At 56.1% G+C, this 19,000-nt stretch overlaps 1 protein-coding gene across 2 annotated transcripts in view; it reads right to left on the reverse strand.

Annotated features, from left to right (window-relative positions):
• ubtfl (upstream binding transcription factor, like) overlaps positions 1-19,000 on the reverse strand; it is a 205,880-nt gene that overhangs the window by 39,284 nt on the left and 147,596 nt on the right. The gene's annotated exons all lie outside the window — the stretch shown is intronic.

Raw genomic sequence — 19,000 nt, forward strand, 5'->3', positions numbered from 1 at the left:
TATATGGGTGTTATGAGTCCTTTGTTCCAGATGTCAGGGAAATAACCGACACTCAGAACCAAGTTGAAGAGTTTTAGGATAGCCAGTTTCATTTTGTCGTCTGCGTGTTTAATCATCTCGTTTAGTATGCCGTCTGTCCCGCAAGCTTTTCCTGGTCGCAGGTCCTTGAGTTTTTCAAGAAGTTCTTTTTCTGTTATTATGGCGTCTAGCGGGTTTTGGTTATCTTTTATGGCCATTTCAAGCTTTTCCAGTTTTTTCCGTATTTGGTGTTGCTCTGGTCTTAGTGTGTTTTTCTGGTATAATTTTTCAAAGTGGTTTACCCATGTGTCCCCCCCCCTCAGGACCTCCCTCTCCCCGCCCCCCCCCCCCCAGGACCCCCCCCCTCCCCCCCCCCCTCAGGACCTCCCCCCTCCCCCCCCCCCTCAGGACCTCCCCCCTCCCCCCCCCTCAGGACCTCCCCCCTCCCCCGCCTCTGGACCTCCCTCTCCACCACCTCGGGGCGGCCCATAGCGCTTCACAGCCAGTGTGGTACTTCAGAGGTGTACTGTAGGAGGGAAGGCTGGACAGACTGTGGGAGCTTGCTGCCCATTGGAGTCGGTGAGGCTGATTTTTCCGTACCAGCAATTTCTAAAATGTAAACCGGACACCAAAAGTCACTTTGTTCAGTGGAAAGTGTGTTTTTTCCCCATTTATTTCTCTGTAGCCTGTTGTAGAAACATTATCAATAATGGGTTCAATGGCAGCAACAAAACACAAGCCATAATCCCACTGCCCTGACAGACCATTCTCCTGTCCTCTTCATAGAATCATACAAGTTTACGACACAGAAGAAGGCCATTCGGCCCATCGTGTCTGTGCCGGCCGACAAAGAGCGATCCAGCCTAATCCCACTTTCCCGCTCTTGGTCAGTAGCCCTGCAGGTTACGGCACTTCAAGTGCACATCCAAGTACTTTTTAACTGTGATGAGGGTTTCTGCCTCTACCACCCTTTCAGGCAGTGAGTTCCAGACCCCCACCACCCTCTGGGTGAACAAAGTTCTCAACTCCCCTCTAATCCTTCTACCAATTCGTCTCTTTCCTGTTTGGGGCTGGATAAAGTAACAACCACAAAGTAAAGTAGAATAGATAAGGGAGAACCAGTGGATGTGGTGTATTTGGACTTTCAGAAGGCTTTCGATAAAGTCCCGCATAAGAGATTAGCGTGTAAAGTTAAGGCACATGGGATTGGGGGCAAGGTACTGACTTGGATAGAGAACTGGTTGGCAGACAGGAAGCAAAGAGTTGGAATAAACGGGTCTTTTTCCAAGTGGCAGGCAGTGACTAGTGGGGTACCGCAGGCATCGGTCCTTGGACCCCAGCTATTCACAATATATATTAATGATCTAGACGAGGGAACTAGATGTAATATCTCCAAATTTGCAGATGACACAAAGCTGGGTGGGCGTGTGTGCTGTGAGGAGGATGTCGTGAAACTCCAGTATGATTTGGACAGGTTGGGTGATTGGGCAGAAGCATAGCAGATGCAATATAACGTGGATAAATGTGAGGTTATCCACTTCGGTGGCAAAAACAGGAAGGCAGATTATTATCTGAACGGCAATAGATTGGGAGAAGGGGAAGTGCAACGAGACCTGGGTGTCCTTGTGCACCAGTCGCTGAAGGTAAGCATGCAGGTGCAGCAGGCGGTTAAGAAGGCAAATGGTATGTTGGCCTTCATAGCGAGAGGATTCGAGTACAGGAACAAGGATGTCTTGCTGCAGTTGTACAGGGCCTTGGTGAGACCACACCTTGAGAATTGTGTGCAGCTTTGGTCGCCTTATCTGAAGAAGGATGTTCTTGCCATGGAGGAAGTGCAGCGAAGATTCACCAGGCTGATACCTGGGATGGCAGGAATGACGTATGAGGAGAGATTGGGTCGATTGGGCTTATACTCGCTGGAGTTTGGAAGAATGAGAGGGGATCTCATTGAAACTTATAAAATTCTAACGGGATTAGACAGACTAGATGCAGGAAGGATGTTCCTGATGGCGGGGGAGCCTAGAACCAGGGGCCACAGTCTAAAGTTGAGGGGTAAGCCATTTAGGACTGAGATGAGGAGGAATTTCTTCACCCAGAGAGTGGTGAACCTGTGGAATTCTCTGCCACAGAAGGCAGTGGAGGCCAATTCATTAACTATATTCAAGAAGGAGTTAGATATATTTCTTAAGGCTAAAGGGATCAAGGGATATGGGGAGAAAGCAGGGACAGGGTACTGAATTTGGATGATCAGCCATGATCGCATTGAATGGCGGAGCAGGCTCGAGGGGCCGAATGGCCGACTCCTGCACCTATCTTCTATGTTTCTATTTGTGTTATGTTGCTGAGTCACTGGTGAGAGGCAATGGGTGTACTGGCCACTAACATGCAGCTTCCTGACCGGTTTGAAGGGTCCAGCATCAGTGTTCATACAACTCAATCTATCTGGAAGTTTATGGGTCACTAAAGATATGTAATCATTTATTCAATCTGAAAATCAGCCCCAAACACAACACAAAACACAGAAATAATTCCAGATGTTGAGAACAGAATAAACAAAGGAGACATTCAGCTCATCAGTCTTACAGAAAGAAAGCACTTGCACTTATATAGCGTCTTTCACATCCTCAGGACAGCTGAAAGTATTGTACATCCAATGATTTACTTTTAAAGTGCAGTCATTGTTATGTAGGCAAACGCAGCACCCTATTTGGACACAGCAAACTCCCACAAACAACAGTAAGATGAATGAGCAGTTTATCTGTTTTAGTGATGTTGGTGGAGGGATAAATGTTGGCCCAGGACACTGGAAGAACACCCCTGCTCATCAGATTAATGCCGTGAGATCTTTCGTGTTCACCTGAACAGACAGACGGGGTTTCAATTTAAGATCTGAATTGAAAGCCGGCACCTCTGACAGTGTAGCACTCCCTCAGTACCCTTCTGACAGTGTAGCACTCCCTCAGTACCCTACTGAAGTGTCAGCCTGAATTACGTGCATGTGGGAGTGTGTCAGTATTTGCAGGGGGTCCCCGGGAGTGTGTCAGTATTTCTGGTTAATGGAGACGGGGAGGAGTTGCTGCGTATTTGAGCCTGGCTTTGCACCTTTGCTTATCACAATCTGTGTCAGCTGTGGCTCAGTGGGCAGCACACTCGCCTCTGAGTAACAAGGTTGTGGATTCAAGTCCCACTCCAGGGACTTGAGACATAAATAATGCGACTGTATATTTATACACTCAGGGATATACCTGTTTATACACTGTATGAATAGAACTGCGTTTATGTGTTCAACCATAAATGTATTTTGATGCTTTGGCAACATAAGATGTACCTTATCATGCCAATAAAGCGATTTGAATTTGAATTTGAATTGAGTGCCGCACTGTTGGAGGGGCAGTACTGAGGGAGCGCTGCACTATTGGAGGGGCAGTACTGAGGGAGTGCCGCACTGTTGGAGGGGCAGTACTGAGGGAGCGCTGCACTGTTGGAGGGGCGGTACTGAGGGAGCACCGCACTGTTGGAGGGGCAGTACTGAGGGAGCGCTGCACTGTTGGAGGGGCGGTACTGAGGGAGTGCCGCACTGTTGGAGGGGCAGTACTGAGGGAGCGCTGCACTGTTGGAGGGGCGGTACTGTTGGAGCACTGTCGGGGGGGGGGGGCAGTACTGAGGGAGCGCTGCACTGTTGGAGGTGCCGTCTTTGAATGAGATGTTAAACTGAGGCGCCATCTGCTCTCTCAGGTGGACGTAAAAGATCCCATGGCACTATTTCGAAGAAGAGCAGGGGAGTTCTCCCCGGTGTCCTGGCCAATATTTATCCCTCAACCAACATAAAAAACAGATTATCTGGTCATTATCACATTGCTGTTTGACTTGGCTGCCGTGTTTTCCACATTACAACAGTGACTCCACTTCAAAAAGAATTGGCTGCAAAGTGCTTTGAGCCGTCTGGTGGTGGTGGTGAATGACGCTATATAAATTCAAGTCTTTTTCTTATAAGGTTTGAGAGGAGAAGCAGAATGGCTGAGCTTCTTGCTGCCACAGTGTGTGGGATGGAGGAATGTGGAGCGGGGGCTGTGATTACTCACAACTCCAGAGACTCTCAGCAACCAGCACGGGTTCGAATCCGGCCTCGGACGACTGTCTGTGTGGAGTTTGCACATTCTCCCCGTGTTTGCGTGGGTTTCCTCCGGGTGCTCCGGTTTCCTCCCACAGTCCAAAGATGTGCGGGTTAGGTTGATTGGCTATGATAAATTGACCCTTAGTGTTAGGGGGATTAAATACGTGGGGTTACAGGGATAGGGTGGGATATGTGTTGGTGTAGGGGTTACGGGGATCGGGTGGGATATGTGTCGGTGCAGGCTCGATGGGCCGAAATGGCCTCTATCTGCACTGTGGGGTTTCTGTGATTTCTGTGAACCAAGACACTGACTGACAGGTGAACTCGGAGAGGCCCAGCACTGATCCAGGGTGAATGCTCAGTCCTGACTGGCAGGAGAAGGATTTGGGGAACAGTCCGAAACCTCACAAGAGGGATGGTGAACAGACAGTGTTGATATAACTTCACTTTGACTCCGAGGGTAGCACTCTCACCTCTGAGTCAGAAGATCGTGGATTCAGACTCTACTCCAGAGGCTTGAGTCCATAATCCAGGCTGACACTCCCAGTGCAGTACTGAGGGAGTGCTGCACTGTCGGAGGGGCAGTACTGAGGGAGTGCTGCACTGTCGGAGGGGCAGTACTGAGGGAGCACTGCACTGTCGGAGGGGCAGTACTGAGGGAGCGCCGCACTGTCGGAGGGGCAGTACTGAGGGAGCGCCGCACTGTCGGAGGGGCAGTACTGAGGGAGCGCCGCACTGTCGGGGGGCAGTACTGAGGGAGCGCTGCACTGTCGGTGGGGCAGTACTGAGGGAGTGCTGCACTGTCGGGGCAGTACTGAGGGAGCACTGCACTGTCGGAGGGGCAGTACTGAGGGAGCGCCGCACTGTCGGAGGGGCAGTACTGAGGGAGCGCCGCACTGTCGGAGGGGCAGTACTGAGGGAGTGCTGCACTGTCAGGGGGCAGTACTGAGGGAGTGCTGCACTGTCGGAGGGGCAGTACTGAGGGAGCGCTGCACTGTCGGAGGGGCAGTACTGAGGGAGTGCTGCACTGTCGGAGGGGCAGTACTGAGGGAGCGCTGCACTGTCGGAGGGGCAGTACTGAGGGAGCGCTGTACTGTTGGAGGGGCAGTACTGAGGGAGCGCTGCACTGTCGGGGGGCAGTACTGAGGGAGCGCTGCACTGTCGGAGGGGCAGTACTGAGGGAGCGCTGCACTGTCGGAGGGGCAGTACTGAGGGAGCGCTGCACTGTCGGGGCAGTACTGAGGGAGTGCTGCACTGTCGGAGGGGCAGTACTGAGGGAGCGCCGCACTGTCGGAGGGGCAGTACTGAGGGAGCGCCGCACTGTCGGAGGGGCAGTACTGAGGGAGCGCTGCACTGTCGGAGGGGCAGTACTGAGGGAGCGCTGCACTGTCGGAGGGGCAGTACTGAGGGAGCGCTGCACTGTCGGAGGGGCAGTACTGAGGGAGTGCTGCACTGTCGGGGGGCAGTACTGAGGGAGCGCTGCACTGTCGGTGGGGCAGTACTGAGGGAGTGCTGCACTGTCAGGGGGCAGTACTGAGGGAGCACTGCACTGTCGGAGGGGCAGTACTGAGGGAGCGCTGCACTGTCGGAGGGGCAGTACTGAGGGAGCGCCGCACTGTCGGAGGGGCAGTACTGAGGGAGCGCCGCACTGTCAGGGGGCAGTACTGAGGGAGCGCCGCACTGTCGGAGGGGCAGTACTGAGGGAGTGCTGCACTGTCAGGGGGCAGTACTGAGGGAGCGCTGCACTGTCGGGGGGCAGTACCGAGGGAGCGCTGCACTGTCGGAGGGGCAGTACTGAGGGAGCGCCGCACTGTCGGAGGGGCAGTACTGAGGGAGTGCTGCACTGTCAGGGGGCAGTACTGAGGGAGTGCTGCACTGTCGGAGGGGCAGTACTGAGGGAGCGCTGCACTGTCGGAGGGGCAGTACTGAGGGAGTGCTGCACTGTCGGAGGGGCAGTACTGAGGGAGCGCTGCACTGTCGGAGGGGCAGTACTGAGGGAGCGCTGTACTGTTGGAGGGGCAGTACTGAGGGAGCGCTGCACTGTCGGGGGGCAGTACCGAGGGAGCGCTGCACTGTCGGAGGGGCAGTACTGAGGGAGCGCTGCACTGTCGGGGCAGTACTGAGGGAGTGCTGCACTGTCGGAGGGGCAGTACTGAGGGAGCGCTGCACTGTCGGAGGGGCAGTACTGAGGGAGCGCCGCACTGTCGGAGGGGCAGTACTGAGGGAGCGCTGCACTGTCGGAGGGGCAGTACTGAGGGAGCGCTGCACTGTCGGAGGGGCAGTACTGAGGGAGCGCTGCACTCTCGGAGGGTCAGTACTGAGGGGGCTCTGCACTGTCGGAGGGGCAGTACTGAGGGAGTGCTGCACTGTCAGAGGGGCAGTACTGAGGGAGCGCTGCACTGTCGGAGGGGCAGTACTGAGGGAGCGCTGCACTGTCGGAGGGGCAGTACTGAGGGAGTGCTGCACTGTCGGGGGGCAGTACTGAGGGAGTGCTGCACTGTCGGAGGGGCAGTACTGAGGGAGCGCTGCACTGTCGGAGGGGCAGTACTGAGGGAGTGCTGCACTGTCAGGGGGCAGTACTGAGGGAGTGCTGCACTGTCGGGGCAGTACTGAGGGAGCGCCGCACTGTCGGAGGGGCAGTACTGAGGGAGCGCTGCACTGTCGGAGGGGCAGTACTGAGGGAGCGCTGCACTGTCGGAGGGGCAGTACTGAGGGAGTGCTGCACTGTCGGGGGGCAGTACTGAGGGAGTGCTGCACTGTCGGAGGGGCAGTACTGAGGGAGCGCTGCACTGTCGGAGGGGCAGTACTGAGGGAGTGCTGCACTGTCAGGGGGCAGTACTGAGGGAGTGCTGCACTGTCAGGGGGCAGTACTGAGGGAGCGCCGCACTGTCGGTGGGGCAGTACTGAGGGAGTACTGTACTGTCGGAGGGGCAGTACTGAGGGAGTGCTGCACTGTCGGAGGGGCAGTACTGAGGGAGCGCTGCACTGTCGGAGGGGCAGTACTGAGGGAGCGCTGTACTGTTGGAGGGGCAGTACTGAGGGAGCGCTGCACTGTCGGGGGGCAGTACCGAGGGAGCGCTGCACTGTCGGAGGGGCAGTACTGAGGGAGCGCTGCACTGTCGGGGCAGTACTGAGGGAGTGCTGCACTGTCGGAGGGGCAGTACTGAGGGAGCGCTGCACTGTCGGAGGGGCAGTACTGAGGGAGCGCCGCACTGTCGGAGGGGCAGTACTGAGGGAGCGCTGCACTGTCGGAGGGGCAGTACTGAGGGAGCGCTGCACTGTCGGAGGGGCAGTACTGAGGGAGCGCTGCACTCTCGGAGGGTCAGTACTGAGGGGGCTCTGCACTGTCGGAGGGGCAGTACTGAGGGAGTGCTGCACTGTCAGAGGGGCAGTACTGAGGGAGCGCTGCACTGTCGGAGGGGCAGTACTGAGGGAGCGCTGCACTGTCGGAGGGGCAGTACTGAGGGAGTGCTGCACTGTCGGGGGGCAGTACTGAGGGAGTGCTGCACTGTCGGAGGGGCAGTACTGAGGGAGCGCTGCACTGTCGGAGGGGCAGTACTGAGGGAGTGCTGCACTGTCAGGGGGCAGTACTGAGGGAGTGCTGCACTGTCGGGGCAGTACTGAGGGAGCGCCGCACTGTCGGAGGGGCAGTACTGAGGGAGCGCTGCACTGTCGGAGGGGCAGTACTGAGGGAGCGCTGCACTGTCGGAGGGGCAGTACTGAGGGAGTGCTGCACTGTCGGGGGGCAGTACTGAGGGAGTGCTGCACTGTCGGAGGGGCAGTACTGAGGGAGCGCTGCACTGTCGGAGGGGCAGTACTGAGGGAGTGCTGCACTGTCAGGGGGCAGTACTGAGGGAGTGCTGCACTGTCAGGGGGCAGTACTGAGGGAGCGCCGCACTGTCGGTGGGGCAGTACTGAGGGAGTACTGTACTGTCGGAGGGGCAGTACTGAGGGAGCGCCGCACTGTCGGAGGGGCAGTACTGAGGGAGTGCTGCACTGTCAGGGGGCAGTACTGAGGGAGTGCTGCACTGTCAGGGGGCAGTACTGAGGGAGTGCTGCACTGTCAGGGGGCAGTACTGAGGGAGCGCCGCACTGTCGGAGGGGCAGTACTGAGGGAGCGCTGCACTGTCGGAGGGGCAGTACTGAGGGAGCGCTGCACTGTCGGAGGGGCAGTACTGAGGGAGTGCTGCACTGTCAGGGGGCAGTACTGAGGGAGTGCTGCACTGTCGGGGCAGTACTGAGGGAGCGCCGCACTGTCGGTGGGGCAGTACTGAGGGAGTGCTGCACTGTCGGAGGGGCAGTACTGAGGAAGCACTGCACTGTCGGAGGGGCAGTACTGAGGGAGCGCCGCACTGTCGGAGGGTCAGTACTGAGGGAGCGCCGCACTGTCGGAGGTGCTGTCTTTTGAATGAGACGTTAAACCGAGGCCCCGTCTGCCCTCTCGGGTGGGTTTAAAAGATCCCATGGCCACTATCCGAGGAAGGCAGTTCTCTCCCTGGTTTCCTGGCCAATATTTATCCCCCAACCAGTATCACTATTACAGATTATCTAGTCATTTATATCACTGCTGTTTGTGGGACCATGGCTGCTGCGTTTCCAACATTACAACAGTGACTACATTTCAAAAGTGCTTCATTAGCAGTAAAGCGCTTTAGGACTTCCTGAGGACACAAGGCGGTGACTGTATGAAACAGACTGTCCCGGGAGCCTGGGCTGGTGGGACTGTATGAAACAGACTGTCCCGGGAGCCTGGGCTGGTGGGACTGTATGAAACAGACTGTCCTGGGAGCCTGGGCTGGTGGGTACAGTCAGGCGGTGACTGTATGAAACAGACTGTCCCGGGTGCCTGGGCTGGTGGGTACAGTCAGCAAATCGAAGCGGGAGCCAGCTAGATTCCTGGGACTGAGTGCTAGGAGGGATGGAGATTATTCTGGGACTGTTTGTAGTGTGGCACCAGGTTGCAATTGTACCTTCCAGTCTGTTTGTGAAAAGCTGATTAATGAAATGAACACACTGTTAAAGTTGTTGATGCACCATCAATTACTCCAAAGACTGAGGTTGAGCGAGTAACAACCAGGCTTTTATTAACTAAAGAATGAAGGTCTTGTCTCGAGTGGTCGACCCGTCCAGAATACTAAGGGACTGGGAGGTAGTCACTTATATACCTGGAATAGTGGGAGGAGTCAGCCGAGGCATGTCCAGACTCGTACCGAGTGGAATACACATACAGACACAGACAGGTATAACAGTGGTTTAGCACATTCACCCCTTGTTTAAAAATGAGTCTGGCGGGGTGAAGTGTATTTAAAAGTTCGTGTAGTGGAGTCTCTCCGGAGGTCTTGTCTGCCGCTGTGATCGATGTGGCGACGGCAGGGGTGGTGGAGCTTCCAGCGTCGCGTCCCGTGTAGGCTGGGGCCCTGGAGTGTAGTCCTCGTGGGTGACGGTCTAAGGCGAGCCGGCTGCTGGGGTTGGATATCGGGTCGTGGGGGGGGGGGTGGTAATGGGTAGTGGGTTACAGCGGTCCCCGAGGGTGCGAGGTCCCGTATGGAGACTGTGTCGTAGTGGGTTACAGCGGTCCCCGAGGGTGCGAGGTCTCGTATGGAGACTGTGTCCTCCCGCCCGTCCGGGTACGCAATGTAAGCGTACTGGGGGTTGGCGTGGAGGAGGTCGACCCTCTCGACCAGGGGGTCCGTTTTATTGGCCCTCACGTGTCTTCTCAGTAGTACCGGCCCTGGGGACGTCAGCCATGGCGGTAACGATGTCCCCGATGTGGACTTCCTTGGGAAGACAAACATTTTCTCGTGAGGGGTGGCATTGGTGGCAGTGCAGAGCAGTGACCGAATTGAGTGGAGCGCATCGGGGAGCACCTCCTGCCAGCGGGAGGTCGGAAGGCCCCTAGACTTTAAGGCTAGTAGGGCGGCCTTCCAAACTGTTGCATTCTCTCTTTCCACCTGTCCGTTCCCCCAGGGGTTGTAACTGGTGGTCCTGCTTGTGGCTATACCCCTAGCGAGCAGGTACTGGCGGAGTTCGTCACTCATAAACGATGAGCCCCGGTCGCTATGGATATAGCTGGGGAAACCGAACAGGGTGAAGAGGCTGTTCAGACATTTAATGACCGTGGCACTGGTCATGTCCGGGCAGGGGATAGCGAACGGGAACCGGGAGTACTCGTCAATGATGTTGAGGAAGTACACATTGCGGTCGGAGGAGGGGAGAGGCCCTTTGAAATCGACGCTCAGGCGTTCGAAAGGGCGAGTGGCTTTTATCAGGTGGGCTCTGTCTGGTCTATAAAAGTGCGGTTTACACTCAGCGCAGACTTGGCAGTTCTTGGTCATGGTCCTGACCTCCTCGCTGGAGTAAGGCAGGTTGCGGGCCTTGATGAAGTGGAAGAACCTGGTGACCCCCGGGTGGCAGAGGTCATTGTGGAGGGCCCTCAGCCTATCGATCTGCGCGCTGGCACAGGTGCCACGCGATAGGGCATCTGGGGGTTCATTGAGCTTCCCAGGCCGGTACAAGATCTCGTAATTGTAGGTGGAAAGTTCGATTCTCCACCTCAAGATCTTGTCATTTTTGATTTTGCCCCTCTGCTTGTTGTTGAACATAAAAGCAACTGAACGCTGGTCAGTGAGCAGGGTAAATCGTTTTCCGGCCAGGTAGTGCCTCCAATGACGCACAGCCTCCACGATAGCCTGGGCCTCCTTCTCGACCGCGGAGTGTCTGGTCTCCGGGCCCTGGAGGGTTCGTGAGAAGAATGCCACAGATCTCCCTGCCTGATTAAGGGTGGCGGCCAGAGCGAAGTCGGACGCATCGCTTTCCACCTGGAAGGGGATGGATTCGTCCACTGCGTGCATGGTGGCTTTGGCAATGTCTTCCTTGATACGGTGGAAGGCTAAGCGGGCCTCTGCCGTCACGGGAAAAGAGGTGGACTTGATCAGCGGACGGGCTTTGTCTGCATAGTAGAGGACCCACTGAGCGTAGTAGGAAAAAACCCTAGGCACCTCTTCAGAGCTTTTAGGCAGTGGGGGTTCCATAAGGGGACGCATCCGGTCCGGGTCGGGACCGATGACCCCGTGTTCCACAACACAGCCAAGGATGGCGAGGCGGTCTGTGCGGAATATGCACTTCTCCTTGTTATATGTCAGGTTCAGGAGTTGGGCGGTGCGGAGGAATTTCTCGAGGTTTGCGTCATGGTCCTGCAAGTCATGGCCGCAGATGGTCACATTATCTAGGTAAGGGAAAGTGGCCTGCAGCTCGTTTTGATCGACCATCCGGTCCATCTCCCTTTGGAAGACGGAGACCCCGTTGGTAACGCCGAAGGGAACCCTAAGGAAGTGATAGAGGCGGCCGTTTGCCTCAAAAGCAGTATACTGGCGGTCTTCAGGGCAGATGGGGAGCTGGTGGTACGCTGATTTCAGGTCAATGGTCGAAAAGACGCGGTACTGCGCGATCTGGTTGACCATGTCAGCTATGCGGGGGAGTGGTTAGGCGTCCAGCGGGGTGTAGCGGTTTATTGTTTGGCTGTAGTCGATGACCAGGTGTTGTTTCTCGCCGGTCTTAACGACCACAACCTGGGCTCGCCAGGGGCTGGAGCTGCCCTCAATAATCCCCTCCTTCAGGAGCCGTTCCACTTCGGTTTTGATGAAAACCCTGTCCCCGGCACTGTATCGCCTGCTCTTTGTGGCGATGGGCTTACAGTCGGGGGTGAGGTTAGCAAACAGTGGGGGGGGTGGGACTCTGAGTGTGGAGAGGTTGCATCTGGTGCGCGGCGGGCAATTTGGAGGCTGCTGGCTGCGGACTGTGAGTGGGGGGAGGGGGCCACCGTACGCCATCGTAATGCTTTTGAGGTGGCACTGGAAATCCAACCCCAGTAGAACGGCAGCGCAGAGGTCGGGCAGGACCAGGAGTTTAAAATTATTGAACACAGTCCCGTCTACTACTAGTGTCACCACGCAGTAGCCGCCAATGTCCGCTGACTGGGACTCGGAGGCCATAGAAATCTGCTGGTGCGCAGGCAGGACTGGGAGAGAGCAACGCCGCACCGTGTCAGGGTGGATGAAGCTCTCTGTGCTCCCGGAGTCAAAAAGGCAGTTTATTGCATGGCCGTTTACCTTAACGTCCATTTTGGACCGAGCTAGCTGGTGCGGTCTCGTTTGGTCCAGCGTCACAGAGGCCAGCGTAGGGGTCAGTGTGTCGCTGCGAGTATCAGATGGGGGGGGTTGGCGGTCTGCTGCGTCCCGGCTGGTGTCCAAGATGGCGGCATCCATGATTCCCATGTGGCTGGAGTCATCCAAGATGGCTGCTGCTGCGGTGGTTCGCACATGGCTGGGGAGGCCCAAGATGGCGGCCCACACGCGGCGCTGTTGGGGGCCCAAGATGGCGGCTCGCACGGCCCACACGCGGTGCTGCTGGCGTTCGGGGTGGCTTTGGCCTTGCAGACGCTGGCGTAGTGTCCCTTTTTCCCGCAGCCCGAGCAGGTCGCATTCTTCGCCGGGTAGCGTGCTCTCGGGTGTTTGGCCTGGCCACAGAAGTAGCATTTCTGGCCTTGGGATACTGCTGTCTGGCTTTGGGACACTGCTGTGGTAGTTGGGCCGTTGTTGGGCTGTGGCTGGGGTGGCACGGTGCTATGGGGCTGTCCTACCGTGTCCCAGGTTGTCGTTCCCCGCGGCGTCCACGGTGCAGAGGAGTAGGCATCCATGCCCCGGAAGGCTGCGTCCAGCGTTAGTGCGATGTCGGAGGCTTTGTCGAGGGTGAGGTCACTCTGCTCCAGCAGTCGCTGTCGGGTGTAGTTGGACCTGTGGCCCGCTACGAAGGCATCCCGGATCAGTTCCTCCGTGTACTTAGTGGGCGTTACCGCCTTACACCCACAGGCCCGGCCAAGCATGGACAGTGCTTGGAGGTATTCCTCAGTCGATTCCCCAGGTTGTTGCTTGCGACTCCCCAGAAGGTGCCTAGCGTATACTTCATTCACAGGGCGCGTGTACTGGGTCTTGAGGAGCTGGAGGGCGGCTGTGTACGAGGTCGCGTCCCAGATGACTGAGTACGCTCGGCGGTTCACCTTGGAGAACAGGACAGACAGTTTGTCCGCATCCGTTTCGACCGCAGTGGAGGCAGTCAGGAATGTCTCGAAGCACGTGAGCCAGTGAGCAAACTTGGTGGAAGCATCCGCTTCCCGACTGTCCAGGTCCAGGCATGCTGGTGTGAGGATCTTCTCCATTATAAAAAATTTAGTTAATAAAATTGATGCGCCATCAATTACTCAAAAGACTGAGGTTGAGCGAGTAACAATCAGGCTTTTATTAACTAAAGAATGAAGGTCTTGTCTCGAGTGGTCGACCCGTCCAGGATACTAAGGGACTGGGAGGTTGTCACTTATCTACCTGGAATAGTGGGAGGAGTCAGCCGAGGCATGTCCAGACCTGTACCTAGTGGAATACACATACAGACACAGACAGGTATAACAGTGGTTTACCACAGTTGTTATCAGGAGCTCAGAGAGATCGAAACCAGGGACAACAGATAGTTGGCTTGTAGAGTCATGGGCGATTTTCTGACGTCGGAGGAGGCGGGTAAGGCGGGAAAATCAGAATCGAAGAGGTCGGGTTCGGAACCCACCTCCAATTTTGCCTGTGCCGGTTTTGGAGGTCGGGAAACGCTCCCGCCTCCAGCTGGCCATTGCGCTATTAAAGATCTTTAAATGCTCGTTAAGGGCCTCTCTAAGCCTATTTTGAAAGGCCCTCGTGATTTTTCGAGCATTTCGGTGTGATCCACGCACCTCCTAAACCACACCAGGTAAACCTGGCGGGTTGACTCGTGGGTGGCCTCCTCACTGCTGCAGGTCTAACAAGACATTGTTTATTGCAGCTAGGATTACTTGCAGGTGCCAGACCTTGGCTTTAAAAGGTCTCTGAGAACTTTTAGAAGGCCTTCCGAAGTCGCAGATGCTGCAGCTTGACTCCATCAACTGTGGGACCTCCTTGGAAGACCCTCTCCCGACTTGCAGTGAGCGCTTCTCCAAAGGAGGCATCTACAAGGAGCATGGGAACCATTCGTTTTCTTTCTGCATGGACCTCAGATGAGGAGGAGGAGGTCAGAGCGCCGGTGTATCAACCAGCAGTGGCAGCACGCGAGCACATGGCTGCCCGGGATGCAAGGGATGAACTTATCCTGGCCAGACTTGCATAGGTTGCCCAAATTGGCACATGTCCTTGGCTCCATCCTAGGACATCATTGACAATGGACATGACTCTCTGGCCTCCTTTCACTCAGGCCACCAACCAGACAACGCAAGTGTGGCGGTGCCTGCAATGTGGAGCTGCCTAAGGTGAAAGAACAGATGTCATAACGCCAACATTTTGGCTTCAAATTATTTTAATACTTTCCAACAGGGCTGGCATTTCATCAATACACAGAAACAGTCTCCCAATCTACACACAGATCTGGAGTTATATCCCTTGCCAGCTGTACCCACAGAGGTTTCTTTGGCAGGCCTCTTCCTCCGAGATGAGTGGAAGAGCACCTCCATGCTAGCTGTCACCCCCCTCCAGCATCATCTGAGAGCCTCGGATAGGCCCTTGCCTTGGAATTGGACATAGTGGTTTTCTCAAAAGATGTTGGAGGTGGTGCAGGAGACACAGAAATGCTGTGGAATGAGCCAAGGGAGCAAGAAGCCATAAAATCAGACTGGGAAAGTGATGTCAACAGAGGCGAGTTTCAGTCCCAAAACACTAATTGAGCGAGGGCATCCCACACCTCTGAAATTAAGTGGCCAATCACGGGAAAATCGCAAATTTTTGAAACCTATCAGTGGAGGCGAGTTTCAAACCCACCCAAACGGAAACCCGCCTTCATCTCGCCTCCAGTGGAATAATCGTCCCCATAGAGTCATAACGGCACAGAAGGAGGCCATTCGGCCCATCGAGTCCGTGCCGGCTCTCTGTAGAGCAATCCAGTCAGTCCCATTCCCCCGCTCTGTCCCTGTAGCCCTGCAAGTTTATTTCCCTCAAGTGCCTATCCAGTCTCCCCTTGAAAAACATTGAGTGTCTCCGCTTCCACCACTTCCGTCGGCAGCGAGTTCCAGGTCCTCACCACTCGCTGCATAAAAAAGTTTTTCCTCATATCCCCCCATATCTCTTGCTCAAAACCTTAAATCTGTGTCCCCTAGTCCTTGTACCATCAACTAGTGGGAACAGCCTTTCCCCATCTAGCCTATCCAAACCCGTCATAATCTTGTACACCTCTATCAAATCACCCATCAACCTCCTTTGCTCTAATGAAAACAAATCCAGCTTCTCCAACCTGTCCTTGCAGCTAAGATCCCCCATCCCCCGAACCATTCTGGTAAATCTCTGCACCCTCTCAAGGGCCTTCACATCCTTCCTAAAGTGTGGTGACCAGAACTGGACGCAATACTCCAGTTGGTGCCCTAACCAGCGCTTTATAAAGGTTCAACATAACTTCTCTACTTTTGTACTCAATACCTCTATTTATGAAGCCCAAGACCTCATATGCTTTGTTAACCACTCTCTCAATATGTCCTGCCACCTCAGGGACCTGTGCACATTAACTCCAGTCCCTCTGTCCCTGCACACTCTTTAAAACTGTGCCATTAAGTGTATATTGCCTCTCCCTGTTCCTTCTGCCAAAATGCATCACCTTTTTCTTTGTTAATTTTCTCCCAGCTCACCTGGGGGTGTTGGCACGTGCTGTGGAAAGGAACTTGAACACCGCATTTATATAGTGCCTTTCACATCTTCAGGACATCCCATAGTGCTGCCCCCTTAGGTGGGAACTCTCACATTCACCATGTCCAGGATACACAGCTGGCAACAGGAAAGCATGAAGAGGAGGAGCGGAGCCTGTCCACTGCATTTGCCAATAGATGAAATGGGGCGGGTTGCAGGGGTCAGGAGGAAGGGTACTTAAAAAAGAAATTAGGAGAGCGAAGAGGGCATGAAAAAACAGTGGCAAGCAAAATAAAGGAAAATCCCAAGGTGTTTTATAAGTATACTAGCTGGGGGGAGCCCGGCGTTGCCAGGGCTGTTTTGGGCCAGGCGGTTTAAATCGAGTGCCAGGCTTTGGGGCCTCTCTGTGTCCCCTCTGTGAATCTGGTGCCGGGCAACATTTAAATGGAGTCCCAGGCTTTTGGGCCCTGTCTCTGTGTCCCTCTCTCAATCTGCTGCCGGGCAACATTTTAAATCGAGTACCAGGCTTTCAGGCCGTGTCTGTCTGTCCCTCTGTGAATCTGCTGCCGGGCAACATTTTAAATCGAGTCCCAGGCTTTTGGCCTGTCTGTGTCCCTCTCTCAATCTGCTGCTGGCAACATTTCTACCTTTTAATACCTTGAAAGATGAAAGTACTTATAAAACGTTTTTGGTAAATCTTATGTTATTTTTAAAAGAGATACTAACTTTTCAAAGCTGGATGATCAAAGTAGTTTGAGCTGGAAGCAGTGAAACAATGGCTGCCACATCCCTGAGATGAAAACGATTAATCCCACACACACACACCGATTGGCCAACCATCAGGGGACTGTACTGTAGGATTGGTCAATCGTGACGCACAGGATTGTGGGAACCTTGACGTCAGTCAATCAATGCTAAGTAGCAGATAATGAGTTTAATTTTGAAGGTTTTTGCATAAGGCGCGAACAATTTTTCGTCCGACCGAAAAGTAAATACGCTTACGACCGTCCCGGAAGCGGAAGCTTTCTTTGGAGGTAACGCGTGTGGTGTATGTAACCTGTTCCACCTTAAGAGAACTTAAGCCTGGTCCACCTTAAGAAAGGTACTACTTTCTTTGGCTACTGTATACGTAATACCGGTGGTGACCACACCGGTATATAGCACCGTGTAATAATATTGTATTCAGTATAGTCCGACCTCCAACCAGTAAAGACCTGTTGAATTTACTCGTTGTGGTCCTGTGTAGTAATTCTCACTATAACACACAGACTTAACAACGCGCGCGTAGGTTACACTCTATAACTTTCGAGCGCATAGCCGGACAGACGCACATGTGAGGACAGACAGACAGAAGGACAGACAGACAGATAGACAGACAGACAGAACGATCCGTTTATATATATAGATATAGATAGATAGATAGAAGCTGAAGTGCCCGGCGGTGCCGAGGGTCTTTTGAGGGCATGTTGTTGGTTGGAAGAGAGAGAGGGAGCGGCTGGGGGGGAAGAGAGAGAGCGACTGGGGGGAAGAGAGAGAGCGACTGGGGGGAAGAGAGAGAGCGACGGGGGGGGAAGAGAGAGAGCGACTGGGGGGGAAGAGAGAGAGCGACTGGGGGGGAAGAGAGAGAGCGACTGGGGGAAGAGGAGAGAGCGACTGGGGGGGAAGAGAGAGAGCGACTGGGGGGAAGAGAGAAAGCGACTGGGGGGGGGAAGAGAGAGAGCGACTGGGGGGGAAGAGATGAGAGCGACGGGGGGGAAGAGAGGAAAGCGACTGGGGGGAAGAGAGAGAGCGACTGGGGGGGAGAGAGAGAGAGCGACGGGGGGGGAGAGAGAGAGCGACGGGGGGAAGAGAGAGAGTGAGAAAGAGGGTGGGGAGGGGAGTGAGGGGGAGAGTGGGAGGGAGGGGGAGAGGCGGAGGAGGGGAGGGGGTGGGAGGGAGAGGGGGAGGGAGAGCGACTGGGGGGGAAGAGAGAGCGAGAAAGAGAGGGGGGGGAGGGGGGGAGGGAGAGGGGGGAGGGGGGGAGAGCCTGAGACGGCCGATTGCGGCTGGCCGGGCCTGGTTGCCTTGGTAACCCTCCTCCCCTCTCCGCCTCCTGATCTCCGGGCCTGGGCCTGAGCGGCCGATTGCGGCTGGCGAGCCCGGTTGCCGGGGTAACCCTCTCCGCTCCCCCTCCTGAGCCCCGGTTGCCTTGGTAACCCTCCTCCCTTCTCCGCCTCCCGATCTCCTGGGCCCTTGAGGCGGCCGATTGCGGCTGGCGAGCCCGGTTGCCAGGGTAACCCTCTCCCGCTCCCACTCCCCTCCCGAGCCCTCCGTTGCCTTGGTAACCCGCCTCCCCGATCTCCGGGCCTGAGCGGCCGATTGCGGCTGGCGAACCCGGTTGCCGGGGTAAACCTCTCCGCTCCTCCGAGCCCCGCCCCCCCCGAATGAACCGCCAGGAGCTGTTCCCCCCCCCTCCCCCTCCTACCTCTTCCCCCCCTCTCCCCCTCCTACCTCTTCCCCCCCTCCTACCTCTTCCCCCCTCCTACCTCTTGCCCCCTCTCCTACCCTCTTGCCCCCCCTCCCCCTCCTACCTCTTCCTCCCTCCCTCCTCCTACCTCTCCCCCCTCCGCCTCCTACTTCTTCCCCCCCTGCCCCTCCTACCCCCTCCCCCTCCTACCTTCTTCCCCACCTCCTCTCCTTCCCCCTCTTCCCCTCCTACCTCTTCCCCCCTCCCTCCTTCCCCCTCCCCTCCCTCCCCCCTCTCCTTCCCCCTTCCCCCCTCCCCCTCCTCCTTCCCCCCTCCCCTCCCTCCTTCTCCCCCTCCTCCTCCCCCCTCCCCTCCTCCTTCCCCCTCCCCTCCCTCTTCCCCCCTCCTCCTCCCTCCCTCTTCACCCCCTCCTCCTCCCCTCCCTCTTCCCCCTCCTCCTCCCTCTCCCTCTCCCCCCTCCTCCTCCCCTCCCTCTCCCCCCTCCTCCTCTCCCCTCCCTCTTCCCCCTCCTCCTCCCCTCCCTCTTCCCCTCCTCCTCCCCTCCCTCTTCCCACCCCTCCTCCTCCCTCCTTCCCCCTCCCCCTCCCTCTTCCCCCCCTCCTCCCCTCTTCCCCTCCCTCTTCCCTCCCCTCCCCCTCCCCCTCCCCTCCCCTCCCCCTTCCCCTCTCCTCCCTCTTCACCCTCTTCCCCCCTCCCCCTCTCCTCCCTCTTCCCCCTTCC

This window comes from Somniosus microcephalus, chromosome 7 (assembly GCF_052327205.1).
Source record: "Somniosus microcephalus isolate GS21.2 chromosome 7, FLI_Smic_1.0, whole genome shotgun sequence".
NCBI classification, from domain to species: domain Eukaryota; kingdom Metazoa; phylum Chordata; class Chondrichthyes; order Squaliformes; family Somniosidae; genus Somniosus; species Somniosus microcephalus.